The sequence below is a fragment of the Solanum dulcamara genome, chromosome 2, assembly GCF_947179165.1.
Source record: "Solanum dulcamara chromosome 2, daSolDulc1.2, whole genome shotgun sequence".
NCBI lineage: Eukaryota > Viridiplantae > Streptophyta > Magnoliopsida > Solanales > Solanaceae > Solanum > Solanum dulcamara.
Window position 1 is genome coordinate 7,544,282 of NC_077238.1, and position 18,109 is coordinate 7,562,390.

Below are 18,109 nucleotides of genomic sequence, written 5' to 3' on the forward strand. Positions count from 1 at the left end.
CATTCTCAAATAAATAACAAAAAACACATATAATTCATATTTTGACCTAATACATTTGAAAATAATAGTCAAAAAAAATATTAATTTCATGATATCTTTTTATTGGCCTATTTTAGATTAATACCCAATTCGTTATAACCCAATTCATAACTGGGATCCATCTAAAATCCTCGCATGAATGTCCATTTAAAAAAATATTATTATATTTTATTAACATAAAATTTTATATTATTTATCCAATTGTCTTGTTCATTCTCTCCTTTTATTCCTTTTTAATCTCTTATTCTTAATTAGGATATCAAAGATTCAAACTTGAAATGAACCTAGATCCTCATATTCTTTTAATTTATATTTTTATCATCGTGTGGTAAGGGTGGAGATACGAAAAAAAGATTATTTTTTATTTGTTTATTTTTAATTTTGGGTACACACACAAAAAAAAATGTTATTAAATTATCTTCTATTGAACTAATTATTTCTATATGAATGTTTATTTTCTTCCTTTTTTTCTCTCTTATTTTGTCATAAGTTTAAAAAAATTAAAATTTAAAATTGTAGACAAGATTCTAAGAAGAAAAAAAAATGGAAGAGAGAGGAAGTAAAGGAGTGGAAGGTGATTTTACTATTTAAAATTAGTTTGCACTTAATTTTATTAAAAAAACTTATAAACAGTTTTCAACTTATAAATTGCTTAAAAATAAATCTATCCAAAGAGGCTATTTGTCCTCAAACTGTAAATGTTGACTACGGTATCACATGAGCCACCATCATCATAAATACACTGAATAACTACCACTTTGTAATCATTATTATGTGACTCATTATATCCAAAACCAATTTTGCAATAGTAAACAGTTCCTCAATTTAGCTCCCAATGTAGGCAGTTTCTTAATTAGACTTCGTAATTGTGGGATTCCCTCCGAGCCAGAACTATCTGGGGGGAAAGCCATCCCGCACCCTACTTCCATTATATATATATATATATATATATATATATATCAGCTTAACGCTTACTTGAAACCTCATTTCAACACTAATTTGCGACTCAACTGAGACTGAGAGATGACAAATTGAGAACTGGCCTGTTAAGTGCTTTCTCCTTCTTAATCTGGATCAGCTGGTCATAAACACACCAGGGAAAGCTAATGAAATGATCTCTTTTCAACCCCTGATTGTAGCAACCCCAATATCTAGGATGATATGTAACATGGTACCAAGCCGAAGCCTTTGGTAACATGTCATCTATATCATTAAGCCTCTTGAACCAGGTCCCGGCCTCCTTCCTCAAGGACCTCACAGCAACACTAATGGCCTCTGCATCTTTTCTGCGGTCAAAAGTTTTTGATTCCTTCATAATGCCATCACCACTAATTATTTCAGCCTCTGTTTTTATGCCATAGTAGTCCATTAAATTACCCAGCTTGTTGTCATATTCAGTTTTGTAGTCAAAAGCTTCGTCAATGTAATCTTCAAATCCATCAACTTCCAAATCAGTATCATATGATCTCCTGGCAACATCCATTGTGAAGGTCGCGATAGAGCTAGCCTGAGGTGCTCTGTCCTTCACTTTCCTGAAAAGCTTTCCAATAACTCTTTCCGAGTTATACGTTGGCTTGTCTGGCTTGTCCATGAAGTCTGGGTATTCTTTAGGGCGCAACCGAGATGGTATTTCAGCAGGAACACCAGTCTTTGGAAAGTCAACTGCAATTGAAAAGAGCTCAGCAAGTTTTTTGCATGGATTACTCATGGCCATATCAGGTTCTCTGTCTGCAAATACGACATGGGCATTTGCTATGATTCCCAAGCTGTCATTCACAATATAGTTGGTGAAGTACTCTTCAACTTCCTGCAGTAGGCAGACAGTTGAAAAGGAGTTCCTCAGTACTTGCACATACTGGCTAATCCCCCCTCCCCCACAACAACAAAAAATAATAGACTCATCAGTACTTGTATTGCATTACACATCTTATAAGTATGATCTCAAGAGTCCATTCCCTAATACAAACTCAAGAGATGTAATTCTTCTAGCACAGATTGGTATGCAAACCATGATTGCAAGAGATAAATGATAGATACGGCGTTTTAAAGCAAAAACCCAAGAATGGGCACTCTTCCATGAACTTTTGGGACTCTCACGATTGATCCCCCTCTAGAATGAGATAATAATAAACTTGGAAAAGGAATCTCACATGTGCAATTGAAAAGGTAAATAAGAAAGGGGAAAGAAGAAACTATTTCAGGCTTGACACAACGGAAATCTTTTATTTATGGCTTTGGTCACTTACAAGTTGTTTATATTCAGGGTATATTTTCCTCCAGTTTTTTTTTATGGTAGAGAATTTTATTGATGTAAAAAACAAAGAAAACAAAGGCAATGCTGTTAGCTGTACATCTAATACAGGTAAATTGGACATTAAAGAAAATGCAGTGAAAATATACAATTGTGGCATTAAAAACATACATAAGCATTATTCAAAAATTACAGTAAGCCAAGATCAATTAATGAACAACATGTAATTCCAAAACTAACTTTGACATCCATAGTTTGATTTTGGTTAAAATTTTTCTCTAGTCTTGAAGTTTACTAACCACTCTGGAATTAGGAACCCAACATTCCTGCAAAAGTTCTAGTTTCACACCCCATCATCCACCCCCATACCTTGCACCACTAAACATATTTCAGGTAGTAAAGATTATGGTGAAAAGTACAATAACCAGTCTGTAGTTGATGCATCTAACACTCATACACTAAAATAGATTCGACTGAATCAAAATCTCGGAGAAGTTAATCTCAGCAATAGAATAAGTGGACTAATATGAAGCGTTGATAAAAAAAAGGATAAAAAGGAAAGACTAATATCAAGACCATGCCAATTCTCCCAATGGAAGGTAAGCAAGGTTGAACATAGTGATGCATCGGAAGCATGATAATTTTGGAAGTAAAACTAGTTGTTCGAAACTAAGGGTACCTCAATTGTGACATCATGATCCAACTGTTTGTTGGGTGCTGGAAGATATTCCATTGCCTGGACTTGCTTTGGCGGAATCATGTCTTGATCCCAGCAAACAAAGTAGAGATCCCCATCCAAATCACTCCCAGAACATTCATTTGGATGAGGTCTGTCATCAAAGTTTTAACACTTGAGTAACAATGCCATGAAAAAAGAAATAAAGATAGAGTTCATAAGGATTGAAACTAGTTTCACACTTTTACTAGAAAGAACAATTAATAAAGTTCACATTTGAAAATTCTTCCATGAAGAAAAATTGAGAATATTCCAGATAGATGAAATACTGCTGAAGTATACAACATCAAAATACCCAGTATAATACCACAAGGTGGGGTGTAGGGAAGGTAGAGTGTACGCAGACTTCAACTCTACCTCAGAGGTAGAGAGGCTGTTTGAAATACTGCTGATCAATTATAGTCATAAAAAAATTTGACCCCACAATTATATAAATGCTGCATGATTGCATCAGTTCCACAATCAATAGGGATATATGTTGAAGACTGTAGAATATCATCATTCCAGACTTCAACTCTATGGAACTTGTTACATATACAATGAACCCAATGGGGTCCTAATTGTTTTTTGAAAAATGAGAGACTAGGGTGCATTGGTTTGACTGAAGTCATTTTTCAGAAAATATGTTTTGGAAAATAAGTCATTTTATTATCATTGTTTGGTTGGTCGAGCGGAAAATATTTTCTGCAGAAAACTTAGATATTGATGAAAATATAGCTAAGTGTTTGATGAAATATTTGAGTATTACAGCTTTGATGATAATGTATGAATGTTGGCCGGAGCATTCGTACAAAAAGTTAAGAGTTGAAATAATTGTGCAGCCAGTAGGAAAATGATTTCCACCCATAAATTAGTGTAGAATATGGGAAGGAAGAAAAGACTTCTTCATATTTCAGTATAACTTTAGAAGGGGATTTTATACAAGTGAATTTTAACTCAGGAAAGACGCCTAATTACTCCCTCTGGTGCTTTTTGTTTCCCAAGAGTCAATGTGACTTATCTTTGAAACTAATTTGGATTAGAGCGTTAGTAAGACCAGGCTATCAACAACAACAACATACCCAGTGGAATCCGACGAAGTTGGGTCTGGGAGGGTAGAGTGTACACAAACCTTACTACTCCCTCGAGGAGGTAGAGAGTGTTTCCGAAAGGCCCTCGGCTCAAATGCCTCAAACCCAATTAAAAGATCAAGAAACAATAAAGACAGCATAGCAACGTATAGGAAAGTCTAGTCTACAATGGAGAAACAACACTAACAGCAAAAAAATTACGATAATAGAGACACAATACACAACACAATGCGCTGATTACTCGTAAATAAACAGTTAATAGGTTTCCAACGTACAATTTTACCTTTTTCCTTTCTGGGGGAATACAACACAATCTACCATGTGGTGCAGCGCTGGAACATCTACAGCCCTTAAAACACGAATATCACCAGGATGCAAGCATGGATTTTTTGCAACAACCACATATCCCTTAATCGGATGTAAATCCTCATAACACTCTCTACGTCCAGCACCAGAAAACTGAACAAACACCTGACCATATTCCAAGGTTCTGGTTTCATCCAAGCATCCCATCATTGTTCTTCCATTTGGAATGAATATTCTTGTTCTAGTCCGCAAATCAAGCAATTTCGATGCGCGGAAGGTTTGCAGCATCATTGAAAGAAAGGGCTCGACATCAGGCAGATAACCACAATTTAGCATTGCTTTGAGAATATTAGTGTTCTCTCCAGGAGACATCAATTCCAAAGCCTCCTGTGCCTTCGAAGAATCATGCAAGATAGCATCAAGCTGATCTACGGCTTCCTTTTGCTTCTGTTCGAGAACATAATCTTTTACCCCAAGTGTAGACAAGAGAGTAACCAGTTGACGATTGAGATAACAAGGCTGATATTTGCTCCACCCAAGTACATCTAACTTTATGTTGTTCGATTCATATTTCGACATGCTCTTTCTCAACGATAGCTTCTTTGATGAATGTGGATCAACAGCCACAACACCTTTGTATCCACCATAACGAATCTGGAAAGCAGATGGAGTATATTGAAGGCCACATTTTGTGGCAACTCTACGAGCAAAGTCAGCAGATATTTTTCCGATTCCATCAGAAAAGACATAGTTGGTTCCATGAACCTTTACGTCAGGAATAACTTCAATCTCATGCCTACCAACACTCAAAGTCTCTCTTGAGGAACCAAAAGATTGACCAAGTCTGGCAGCATATTTTGCGACATTCTTGATCTGCGAAAAATCACCCATCCATGTTCTTATATCATTTGCAGTAAGGCCAGGTCTAGATGCAAACATCCACACTGAATTATCCCGCAACTGGCTCGATGAAAATGCAAGAAATTCAAATTTTTTATCACCAATTACAAAGCCTTTCCGCAGAGTTGATAGGATCCTCTCATAGATATTTGTCCTAATACCATTTCCAGTACTTCCTCTTGGTAATAAGTCTGTAGAATACAGTTTCTCCCACTCCTCATCAGCAAAAGAAACTCGAAGAAAGTTATCGATGTGTTCAGAATAATTGCGGAGAACCCGATTGGAAACATTAGCCTCTGGACCACAAAAATAAACTTTGCATGGTGTTACTAGGACCCTTCTTACATACACCAATCCATCATCTAAAGTGATGGACGGAGATTTTGGAGGTTGTCTACCCTTGAGATACCCATCATACTGATCAGTGAGCCACCTCACTGGTTCATAACAGCACTCCTTCAAATAGTACAGTTTCTCTAAGGCGTGCTCAATCCATGCAATATTTTTTATCCTTTGAGGATCAACTAATCGGAAAAAGTAGACATTTAATGCTGGACCAGGAATGCATCCATGCTGTACCAAAGAACTAATTTTGAACAATATCTTGTAGGGCAATGTGATTCCTTCAGGAGGCTGGACAATGGGAACCAGAGCTGATCTTTTGAGAGACGAAAAAGTGAAACCAGTCTGTAAAGTAATTTTGTTTTCACCTTCTGCATAGTGAAAAAAAGTTTCCTGGAAATTTGGAAGATGAACGCCCTTACGAAACTCCAAACATAAGCTAGAAGATAGCCCTATCCAAGATGGAGCGAAATCTGTTGTTCTCACCCACTGATCATCAGGAGTTTCCATAAAGAAGCTATAACGGGAGTTTTCAAGTTTCTTATAGATCCGAGGAGCACCAAATAACTAAATCATAGAAATTGAATGGATAAGTCAATACAGAATCTTATTGTAAATCAGTAGAGTAGACTACCGATCTAACCAGAATTCAATTATATGAAGCGATATATTAACTGATGCAACTATACTCTTGAAGAAATTTTGCAAATACAGTAGAAAAGTTGATTTCGCATTCTTTAACTTAAAAGATCACGAGCACACAAGTCACAAGTATTGAAGAATTTGAAAAATGTGGACTTATATTTGGTAACTTACATAAATATGCAAGTTAGAATGGCTTATTTAATTAATCAATGGTACCAAGCCTGTGTGGAGCACATGCCCAAGTTTAACTGCTGTAATATCTTTATCTAACAAGTTTTTTTTTATCATCATGAACTTTTGTTTGTTAAAAAAAATTGTTAACTCAGTATCCGTGGGTGGGAGGTAGCAGGTACCCGGGGACTTCGTTGAGGTGCATGCAAGCTAACATAGACACCAAGGTTATAAATTTGGAAAACTGACAAATGTTCTTTAATCATTTTTCAAGTTTTCTTCTTTATCGAAAACAGAAAAGGGCTATCCAAATGGCTCTAGTCTATGATGCACACATTTTGCACCTAGTAATTTTCCAGTCTATTTTACATGATAAACAGAGTACATGCCTGTTAAAAGACTGATTAGAAACAATGCAATACTTTAAAATAGGTGTCTTAATGTAACACTCCGGATTTTTTTCCGCCAAAACTCAAGCCATTCTTCATGTACGTGTAGGATCGAACTCGGTGACTCCTAGTTGTATATATGAGTTAGGATCAATTCCTAAGTATTTGAAGTATATTAGATGTGATTTAGGGTCATAAGGTATCCCTAGAACAAAGCCGAGTCCAAAGAATTCGTTTCGCCTAAGTTTCCGAATGAGTTCGTATAAGGGTAAACTTCAAACAACCATAACTCCTATAATACAATGAATTGGGTATCCCATGACCTATCAAATTAAAGGTATTTGAGGCTTCTTTCCAACGCCACCAAGATTGCATTTTTCCGAGTTCAGAGTCAAAAGTTATGATTGGTCGAACAGAGAGGTCCGCGACAAGTCCGCGTCGCGGACCTGCAGTGAACTTTGACAATTTTTCCAGATTTCATTTTTTTGTCGACCAGAAAGGTGAGCGACACGTCCGCGTCGCGGACCTGTCGCGGACTTGTCATGATTTCCTGATTTTGGAGGGGCATTTTGGGAAAATTACCTAATACCTATATATACAACTTGGACGCATTTTGGATGATAATTTTCAGTCTTTTGCCTCTCCAAAGAACCCTAATTCTCACCCCCTTCTCTCTCAAATCATCTCCAATAAGATTTTCCCTCAAGATTCAAGGATTCAAGCTTTCCATTGAAGACCTAACAACAAGGTTTCTTCAAAATCTACTCTAAGGTATGTAAGGCTAACCTAAAATATGGATTGAGTTCTCCCATATGCCCATTGATGTGTTGGATAGGAGTTGTGAAGAATTTGAACCTTCTAGGAAGATTTTCCTTGAAATTTACCTAAACCCTAGAATATTTTCATATACTAGAAATTGATGGATGATTTAATGACTTGATTCTTAAATAGTCAACTTTCATATTATTGACTATAAATGTATCTTTGTATATAGATTTATAGGTATTGACGATATTCTTGAGTTGAGTTTTGTTGAGAGTATGGATTCATGTTTCATTCACATGAACTCAAGATGAGATTTCTTTGTCATAAATGTCTTGAGGTTGAGATAGATGGTTTTGTGTATATGTGTATTGATTGGAATGAAAAGAATGAATTGGATAGTTAAGAATGTCCTTTTACTTCTATAAAATGAACATAGGACTAAAATAAGGATTTTGGAGTAGATGTTTGACGATTGATGTGATGATGATATTTGACAATGATGTGATGATAATGTTTGATGATGATGTGAATGATGATATATGATGATGATGTGATGATGATGTGATGATGATGTTTGATGATGATGTGAATGATGATATTTGACGATGATGTGAATGAAGAGGTTATGTTGATGAGGATGTTGTGTGATGAAGTGGATTGGAGTCTAATGTGATTATGTGGTATGTGATTTGCATAATTTGAGTTGATTGGAGTCTTATGAATATTTTGAAAATAAATGATCTTTTGAGAAGGAGCTTTAAATAAATGATTTGTGAACCTTTTTGCATAAACTATTTATACACTATTTTGAGTTTAAAGAATGATTATTTTCATCTTTGATTTAAAAAGGAGTTTAAGCAGTTGAGTTTGAGAAGTCTTTTAATTATTTTTGAACATGAGTATTTTGAGTATAAATGAGTTGAGCTGTAACACCCCTAAAATTTTTTCCCTAAGATTCGGACCCATCTTGTATACGGGTAGGGTCGAACTCGAGTATTAAGAAGCGTATGCATGAGTTAAGATGAATCCCTGAGTGATTGAAGAGTGTTAGAGGTGATGTGGGGTCACAAAGGACCCCTAGGACCAAGCTAAGTCCAGAAAGGTTCGTCGTGGCTAAGTTTTGGAGGAGTTCGTTAAAGGGGTCGACTTCTAACGACCCTATCTTTTGAAAGAAGATAATCTGGGTGGCCCACGACCTATCAAATTAAGGGTCGTCGAGTCTTCTTTCCAATGCCACCAAGAACGTGAATTTTGGAGTTCGGAGTCAAAAGATATGACGATCCTAAGACGAACTAGCACGATAGGAATCTCATTTTTGGGCCTGGGTTGCAACTGCTGGGGAAATGTCCTTGGCGCTATAAGGGCGCGATGCGCCACTATCGCGCCATAAAAATGCCTCAGTAGTTTGGTCCTTGGCGCGATGCCCCACTAAAAGTTGTGCAGGGTTTTTCAAGCCAAATTTCCAAAACTCAGGAACAATGGCCTTGGCGCTGTAAGGGCGCGACGCGCCACTATCGCGCCAGAAATATGCCTCAGTATTTTGGTCTCTGGCGCGGGGCGCCACTACGAGATGTGCAGGTTTTTAGGCGTAATAGGCCTGGCGCTGCAATGGCGCGATGCGCCACTATCGCGCCAGGTGCATTTTGCCTATTTTTCAGAACTTTTGAGAAGGGGCAATTTGGGAACTTACCCAAATTATATATGTATCACCCTAGACTATTTTGAGATCATATTTTCAGCCCCCACTCTCTCTCTAGAAAAGCCCTAGGAGTTCCTCTCTCTCTCTCTTCTTCTTCTTCTCCATTTCTAACAAAAAAAATTATTCCAAGAGCTTCAACACTCCAAGTTTCCATTGAAGGCCCAACAACGAGGTTTCTTCAAGCATCTATTCTAAGGTATGTAAGGCTATCTAAAACATGGGTTGAGTCCACTCATGTGCCCTACTCTTGCTTTGAGGTTAGATGTTTATGAAAATAGAGTTTTTTGGTATGGTTTATGTTTGTATGAACTTTATCCCCTATTTATTTGATTCTATATGTGTTGATGTTGTTGAGCCAAGAAGTTCCTAAAATGAGCCTTTATGTGAGTATGAGTTGATGAAGATGAGTTGTTAAATATATTTTATTGATCGTCTTAATTACGTAGATTATGATAAAAGATGTTATTTTCTTTAAAATGTTGCCTATTATAAAGTGTCGATTTAAAGTCTTGAAGTTGTGATGAGTCTCAAAGATTTCTCAAATGGATGGAGGAAATGATTGGTTATGTCCATATGTTGCTATAAATGTGCCTTTAAATTTCTCTTGAAAGATGTGATTTAGAGATGATTGATTGAGCTAGAGTGGATGAGTTGACAAGGTTTAAATAAGACTTGTCGATATGATTTGATTGAGTCGATTGGATGGAGTTTTATGAGCATTGAGTCTTGGGAGGAGTATCGAGCACCGAATTGGGTAAGAGTCAAGTCCATACTCGAACCCAATAACTACGTCGCCAAACGTAGGAGGGGATTGAACCGTTAAAGTCGAATGTTTCCCCAAAATGTTTGTCCTGTCATTATAGGACCTGGTTGGATTGGATCCATGATTGGTTGACTCGTTTATGCCCTGGCAAAGCATGAACAGACGCGGCAACAACGTCGGCTTGTTGTACTGTCACTGGCTCATAAGTGATGGTTGTCGGATAAGAGAAACTCCCAAATAGGTCTTGATAGTACTCTGAGTCGGATTGAGTTGAATTGTATGTGATTGGTCCCGTCTAAATCATATTCTTGTTTAGACTTAGGATACTTGATTGAGTTGTTATTTCTCCTGAGTTGAGATTCCGAGTTGATTTGATTCTTCCCTGATGTTCGTTGTATTCGGCCATTTTACATACTCGTACATTCCATGTACTGACGCCATTTGGCCTGCATCGTTTTATGATGCAGAGACAGGTACTAGAGGTCATCAACCGGCGCTCCGTTGAAGATCCACATACATTCCCAGCTAGTTGGTGAGTCCTCCTAGTTCCCGGAGGATGTTGAGCCTTCTTGTACAGTTTTGTTGTCTTTTTCTTTATTTTGATTGTTGGTAGCCATGGACTTGTCATTGGCACCTTTTAGACTTTGATAGAGGCTTCATAGACTGGAGTGTGGGGAGGTTGAACGGTTATTTTGAGGAGTCTTATTATATTTGTTTGTTGGGTTGATAAATGTTTGGCCTTTATTCCTTGAGTTAGATTGATGATTTGAGTTGCCCGCCGAATATTCTCTTTATTTTAAGTCTTCCGCTGATTGAATGGATGAACGAATGTCTGATCAGGCTATGTGGTTCGCTTGGGAGCCAGAAATAGTTTCTGAGTGCCGGTTACGTCTAGGGTATCCTCCCGGGGTGTGACACTTAAGGATAGGCAGATCATAAATTACTGACAAATTAAAAATGATCATGTAAATAGTACTATTAGAATGTCTCAACTACCAAATATCCCCCAAAATAATTGAAACCATAAAGTGTGACTTGTAAACTGAAAAAAGGCATTTAAGGAAACAAATTACAATTTTAAAGATACCTAACTATGCCCCCCAAAAATAGAGATAAGCAATACACCATGCATAAATGAAAAACTACAATAAGGTCCTAGAATGAGTTTTCAGGATAAATATAATATAATTTCACCCATCACAAACTCCTGATTAGGGAGAAAAGAGAGAAAGGATAATGAGGATAAGAAGAATTATCTTAATGTTAATTTTACAGAAATTCCATAATTAATGAACGGACAACAAAGAGCAATATTTATGCTACATCCTACAATATACCTAGTGATCCCCTAATTATTTAATGAACAGCCTTTTGTGAGGAAGTTATTTAATGAACAATTGAACAGCTTTTTTTGAGAAATAATTAATGAACAATCTACCACCAAATTTAAGGAACTAACTTTACTTGAAAAACTGAACTCCAAGTACTGATCGAACACTAAAAGAGCGAAAGATGGTAAATTTGGACAGTAACGTGTGATGAGAAAAGGACATTACAGACAACAAATGTAACACCTTAAAAATTTCTACGCCAAGACCCGAACCACTCGTCATATGCGTGTAGGATCGAACTTGGTGACTTCGAGTTGTACATATGAGTTAGGATCAATTTCTAATTATTTAAAGTGAATTAGATGTGATTTAGGGTCATAAGGGATCCCTAAAACCAAGCCAAGTCTAAAGAATCCGTCTCGGATAGTTTCTGAATGAGTTTGTAAATGGGTCAACTTCCAATGACCATATCTCCTCGAATATAACGAATTGGGTATTCCGTGACCTATCAAATTAAAGGTTTTTGATTTTTATTTCCAACGCCACCAATATTTTAATTTTTGGAGTTCTGAGTCAAAAATTATGACCATTTTACGACACACAATAACTGCAGGAATTTCAGGCCTGGGCCTTCAGTGGCGCCCGACGCCACTATAGCGCCTGCAGGATTTTTTGCCCATTTTCCAGACTTTTTGATGAAGGGCAACTTGGTCATTTTCCCTAAATATATATACATGAACTTGGAACATTTTGGGGTCAAATTCTGCAATTTTTCACCTCCAAAGAACCCTAAACTCCATCCTCTTCTCTCTCAAATCATCTCCAACAAAAATTGCTCTAAAACTCAAGGATTCAAGCTTCCCATTGAAGAACTAACATCAAGGTTTCTTCAAAATCTACTCTAAGGTATGTAAGGTTACTCAAAACATGAGTTGAATCCACCCATGTGCCCTACATCTTCTTTGAGATTGAATGTTCATAAGAATGGAGTTTCTTGACAAATTTATGTCCTAATGAGTTTTTACATCTATTAACTTGGTTTTTGTTATGTTGATATTGATGAGTTGAGAAATTGATAAATGCTTTATGTTGATATGAGTTGATTGATATCAGTTGTTATACATATTTTGTTATGTCTAAGAGTTGATTGATATGAGTTGTTAAACATATTTTTGTTAAAAACTTACATATTTTGAGTATCTTCAATTGTTGATTTAGAGTCTTGGAGTCTTGATGAGTTCCAAAACGATTGGTGAAATGAACGAAGAAATGATTGGATAGGATTGAATGTTGTCATAAATGCATATCTAAACTACTTTTGAAAGATGTGATTGGGATTGATTGGATAGTATGATTGGTTGAAATGTTGATTGTGATAGAATTGATGAATTGACAAGGGTCCAAATGAGACTTGTCGATATGATTAGATTGAATTGATTGGATAGAGTTTTATGAGCATTGAGTCTTGGGAGGAGTATCGAGCATCGAATTGGGTAAGTGTAAGTAATAACTCGAATTCAATAACTACGTCACCAAACGTAGGATGAGATTGGACCGTTAAAGTCAGATGTTTCCCAAGTTACTGTCCTGATATGATAGGACTTGATTGGTTATGGATCCCTGATTTGTTGATTCGTTCTTACCCTAGCAAGGTATGAATGGACGTGGAAACAACGTCGGCTTGTTGTACTATCACTGGCTCATAAGTGATAGTTGTCGAATAAGAGAAACTCCCATATAGGTCTTAATAGTACTCTGAGTCGGATTGGGATGGATTGGGTTAGATTGTATGTGATGGGTCTTGTCTAAATCATATTTTGTTTAGACTCAGGACATCTTGATTGAGTTGTTCCTTCTTCTGAGTTGAGATTCTGAGTTGATTTGATCCTACCTTGATGCATGTTTCATTCGGCCATTTTACATACTCGGACATTCCAGCTAGTTGGTGATGCAGAGACAGGTACTAGAGGTCATCAACAGACGCACCGTTGAAGATCCACTCGCTTCCAGCTAGTTGGTGAGTCCTCCCTGTTTTCGGAGGATACCGCAGTTACCTTTTCAGCTTTGAGTTAGTTCTTCTTTTATTTGATTTGTGGTAGCCATGAACTTGTCATTGACACCTCTTAGATTGTTGATAGAGGTTTCATAAACTAGAGTGTGGATGATGTTGATTTGTTTCGTTGTGACTAGTTTCATTTTTACTAGTTGTTGATTGGAGATGTGGTTAGCCTTTGGCCTTATTTATGAGTAGTATTTTTATGAGTTGAGTCTCCCTATGATAGAATGTGACTGAATGGAAGTGTGATTGGACCAAGTGGTTCGCTTGAAGGCCAGCAATGGTTTTTGAGTACCGGTCACGTCTAGGGTACCCTCCCGGGGCGTGACAACAAAATTAACAGAGTTTTAGTTGCATTTTATACGGTTATGAGCAGTGACTGCTTTCATTTATGATTCATCAATCGATATAAGGTTACAGCATTCTGTGTCGTGATGCAGCAAATGCTATGAGGCAATTCCTCAGTGCAACTAAGTTACAAGTACTGCAAACTAAAGAGGACAACGAATATAGAAGTGCAGTAACCCATCTGTATCCACCAATGAGAAAGGACAACGAATATAGAAGTACAGAAAACACCCTCCTAAGCTAAACAGAGATAAAAGCGCATGATTTTGTCTAAATGCACAGCCCATTATGATCCGTCTGATATCCTATCGCTGCTGTGTGAAGTGCAATACAAAAATAGCAAACTCAAAGGGAAAATTCCAAAATTACACAATTGGTCGGTAGACAGGACGACAAGAAGCTCCTCTGACTCTCCCTTTATTAATAGTAGTAATAGTAATAGTAATTTCTAAATTTGAAATAAGAGGGCATAATAACAGAAAATCAACATTTTTTATCTTTGGTGAAACATGTGCACAAAAAAGGAAAGACATTTTCTTCAAGAATTCTGAATGTTGACAGTGCCATATCATGGTGATTCTACTAGATAAAAAGTTCTAATGCAAATATTCATGAAAGAGGTTAAGAATTTCAAACACTTATTTTTAAAGATGTCGACAGATATTTTTGTAAAAAAGAAAAGGACGTCGACCGATCAAAAGATAGGCTGAGAATATGTCACTCTGGCATGTTAATTAGGGTTTTGGACAGGATGCTAGGTTATCCACGTAGCAATGCTTATAAACGCACAAGCATTCAACCTTGACTTCAAGCAGAATGATATTGGGGAGCGCCTAACCACTATTGATGCTAATGAACTTGTACTTTGTATTTTATAAAGCTTCTATACGTCATGATCAGTAGCTAATAAGTTTCTACTTAAATAGTTCAAGCCTTCATGCATGTTCAGTTTCTAGAAATGGAATTGATTGTCAAAATTCTCATTAATAGGATTTCAACCCCTTCCATATGGTTCATAACTCAACAAATAAATAAATGTTAGCAGAAATGATTTTACCTTAAAAGAAGTGGATCAAAAAACAATAAGAGACCCAATACATGAGAATTGTGTACCATTCAACCAACAATCAAATAGTCATAATATTCACAAAGACCAGCACAGGGAAAAGGATGAAAATAATAGCTAAAGGTTTGGATAATTGAAAAACCTGTATGAGGAGAAACTGAGCATTTTGACCATATGGACGATGAAGCACAACCTGCCATATATTTTCATATGAAAGCTGAAGTTTATAATCAGCTGAACCACAAGATAAAAGGAAGTAAATTTTCTTTAATCCAATGCCAAATTGAATTGAAACTTCTGTACTTCCCAACACTGCAAACTTCTCATCTGATATCTGACATCCAAAATTCAAAGTTATGCCATCCATGTGATCCACATCCGTCCGCAGTTGGACAATATCAGTTTTCATATCCGAAGCCTTCAAATAAGAAGAGCCAAAATATAGCCTCTTACTAGCCAAAGAGATGATTCTGTCCGCACTTATGTTGTCGACAAATTGAACTTTGGCAAATGCTCTAGGTCCTCCTTTGGACGGTTTAACCTCCAATGCACATACAGTTCCATATCCTGTATGTTTCTCTAAGAATGACTTGATCACTTCTGCAGACAGAAGACGAGGGAATCCGTAAACCTGAATAGTCTTTCCCATATAGCCAAATTCCAAGTGCAGTTCGACTTTCAAATACTAATCACCAACTGGAATACCCCCTGAAGTCTACATACATGTGTAACACAAGTAAGAATACTTGTAAAGAATGAAGATAACAAGAATAAAATAACAAGATTAATGTAAAAATGTTACTATACTAGGTAAAAGAAGAGCCAAAAGTTACTAGGTAAAAGAGAATCCTAAATGTTATGCATTTCAAATTTAGCTGCATCCTCCTGTTTCACACAGACATAGTGTGTCCAAAAGAAAGATCCTTGAACTATTGATCTTTTGTGTTTTTCCCATACCTTCACTAGAGGACAAACCAGAGCTTCATATCCGCCGAACATGTAAGCAACTAAACAGCTGCATAAGCAGGATATCTTAAAGTATGCTCAGCCTAATGTGCTGAAAACTAGAATCCATAAAGCTATGCAAAACTATGACTAACTATAGGAATACAGCAAACTACTAGACACCTATTTGACTTAGTGAAGCTCAATTTACATTTTCCGGACTAGTGAGACATGAAAATGTAGGATTTATTGCACTACTAAAGGCAGAAGGATGTTAAATGTAGGATTTATTGCACTACTAAAGGCAGAAGGATGTTAATGTAGTTGTGAAGTGTTTAGAGAACGAGCCACTACATTTACTATGCTTGTTGATCTGTAGTCTAACCAAATAGGTCACAGACTCGCAAATAGAAGAACAGATGACAACACAAAAGAGAAAAAAAGGATTTTTTGGCCTATAAAGATATGGTACCCATTCCTAACTCAACCCCAGAAGCTTACTTCATAGGGGGAAGATTGTCCAAGTCCATATAAACCGATCGCCGCTAAAGCTCACACTAGTCGCCGCCAAAAAGAAAATATTAGTGACAACTCTAGGCGCTTCAAAATCATATATTTGTTGCCACTAAAAGCGACAATTAGTGGACACTGTTCTTGCCGCTAAAGCTCTTATTAGTCGCCGCTAAAAAATCTTTTAGTGGCAACTCTGGGCACCAATCCATTCCCCAATCGATGTGGGACCCACTCTAACACCATTTCACACCAGGCCCAAATAAAGCGTGCACCGGGAGCCCAAACACGATGAACCTAACTCTATACCATAGATATGACCACCAATCTGACTACCAATACATTCCCCAACTAATGTGGGACCCACACTAACACCCCTTCACGCCCAACCCCAACTATAGTGTGCACCAAGGCCAAACAAGATGAACCTAACTCTGATAACAGGTAAGATATCATGTAAGATAACTTTTGCTTCTTCTTAGCCAATGATCAACAAATAGCATACTAGAAACATTAGTTAAAACATTCTTTCCATCAGACATTTTACAGAAATTTCACCACTCATTATCATATAGATTCAGTCAGACTCACAAAATCGTTAAAAAGATTCAAACTTTAAACAACTAAAACCAAAAAAATAAACCAAGAAACAGTCACCCAAAATCCTCAAAGACATAAACAACACAAAATAAACTGAATCAAAGAAAAATTTCACATGGGTCTTTGAAGAAGAGACTTACTATTAAAAAATTATACAACCCAGTAGTGCCAGAAACTGAAGCATTTATTCACACACACACAGAGTGGGGGGTGGGGGTTACGGGGTGTGATTAGTCAATCCCTAGTGAACTAAGTAAAGAATCTTTCTTTATCAATGTCTGGTTGCTTTTTCTTTCAAAGTTTTTGTAACATAAGTTAAAATCGAATATAAGACCCAATAATTCTTCGCTTTTTTCGTACAATGATTCAATTGATAAAATTTTGGGATTGGTTTAGATGCTTGCTGATGATTGAGACTTACGTAAGACAACCAATCAATTATTAAAATATTAAATATTTTTGAAGATGAATTTTATGTTCGAAGATCAGGATAGAATGTTAATTTGTAATTGAGCATCTTTTAGTTTTGCTTACAAGTATAGTATTAGTAACTCTCCTATTATTATATTATTTTATTATTATTTGTTGTTTTCCTTGCTTAGTTTATCAAATATGATTTGTGGTTGCTATTGTTTTTTCTACAATATTTTTTATATGATTTTCATGTATTTTTTTTTCTTATTGATTTTGATATATATTTTATTTTAGTCGATAATTTATTGGAAACAACATTTTTATCTTCACAATGTAAAATTAAGCTGCATACACACTACCGTCCTCAAACTCAATTCGTGAAATTACATTGCGTAGATTGTTGTTATTGAATTTTATGTTCGACAAAATAATTTTAATATCAAATAAAATACATATATAAATATAATCTACTTTCAAATATGATATTATTTTTCATTTTTGTTAATCCTTCCATTGGAGTTCTCAGCTTTTTACCTTTTTATGACTAGAATTTAGAATTGAAAGTGAAGGACCATTCCAACAACTCATCTATTATTTTTCAATTTCTTTCAAATAGTACAACTTTTTGTTTTTAAATAGTACAATTTTCATGTGTCCTTTGGACTCATTGCTTCTTTTTAAATTCTTCTTGTTTCTGTTTATTATCTTTTATCAAAATACATATTTGATAGGAGAAAAATATCATATATAAATTAAACTATTA

At 36.2% G+C, this 18,109-nt stretch overlaps 1 pseudogene; it reads right to left on the reverse strand.

Moving 5' to 3' along the window:
• Positions 1–828: 828 nt before the first annotated feature.
• LOC129880185 (probable RNA-dependent RNA polymerase 1) overlaps positions 829–18,109 on the reverse strand; it is a 37,942-nt pseudogene continuing 20,661 nt past the window's right edge.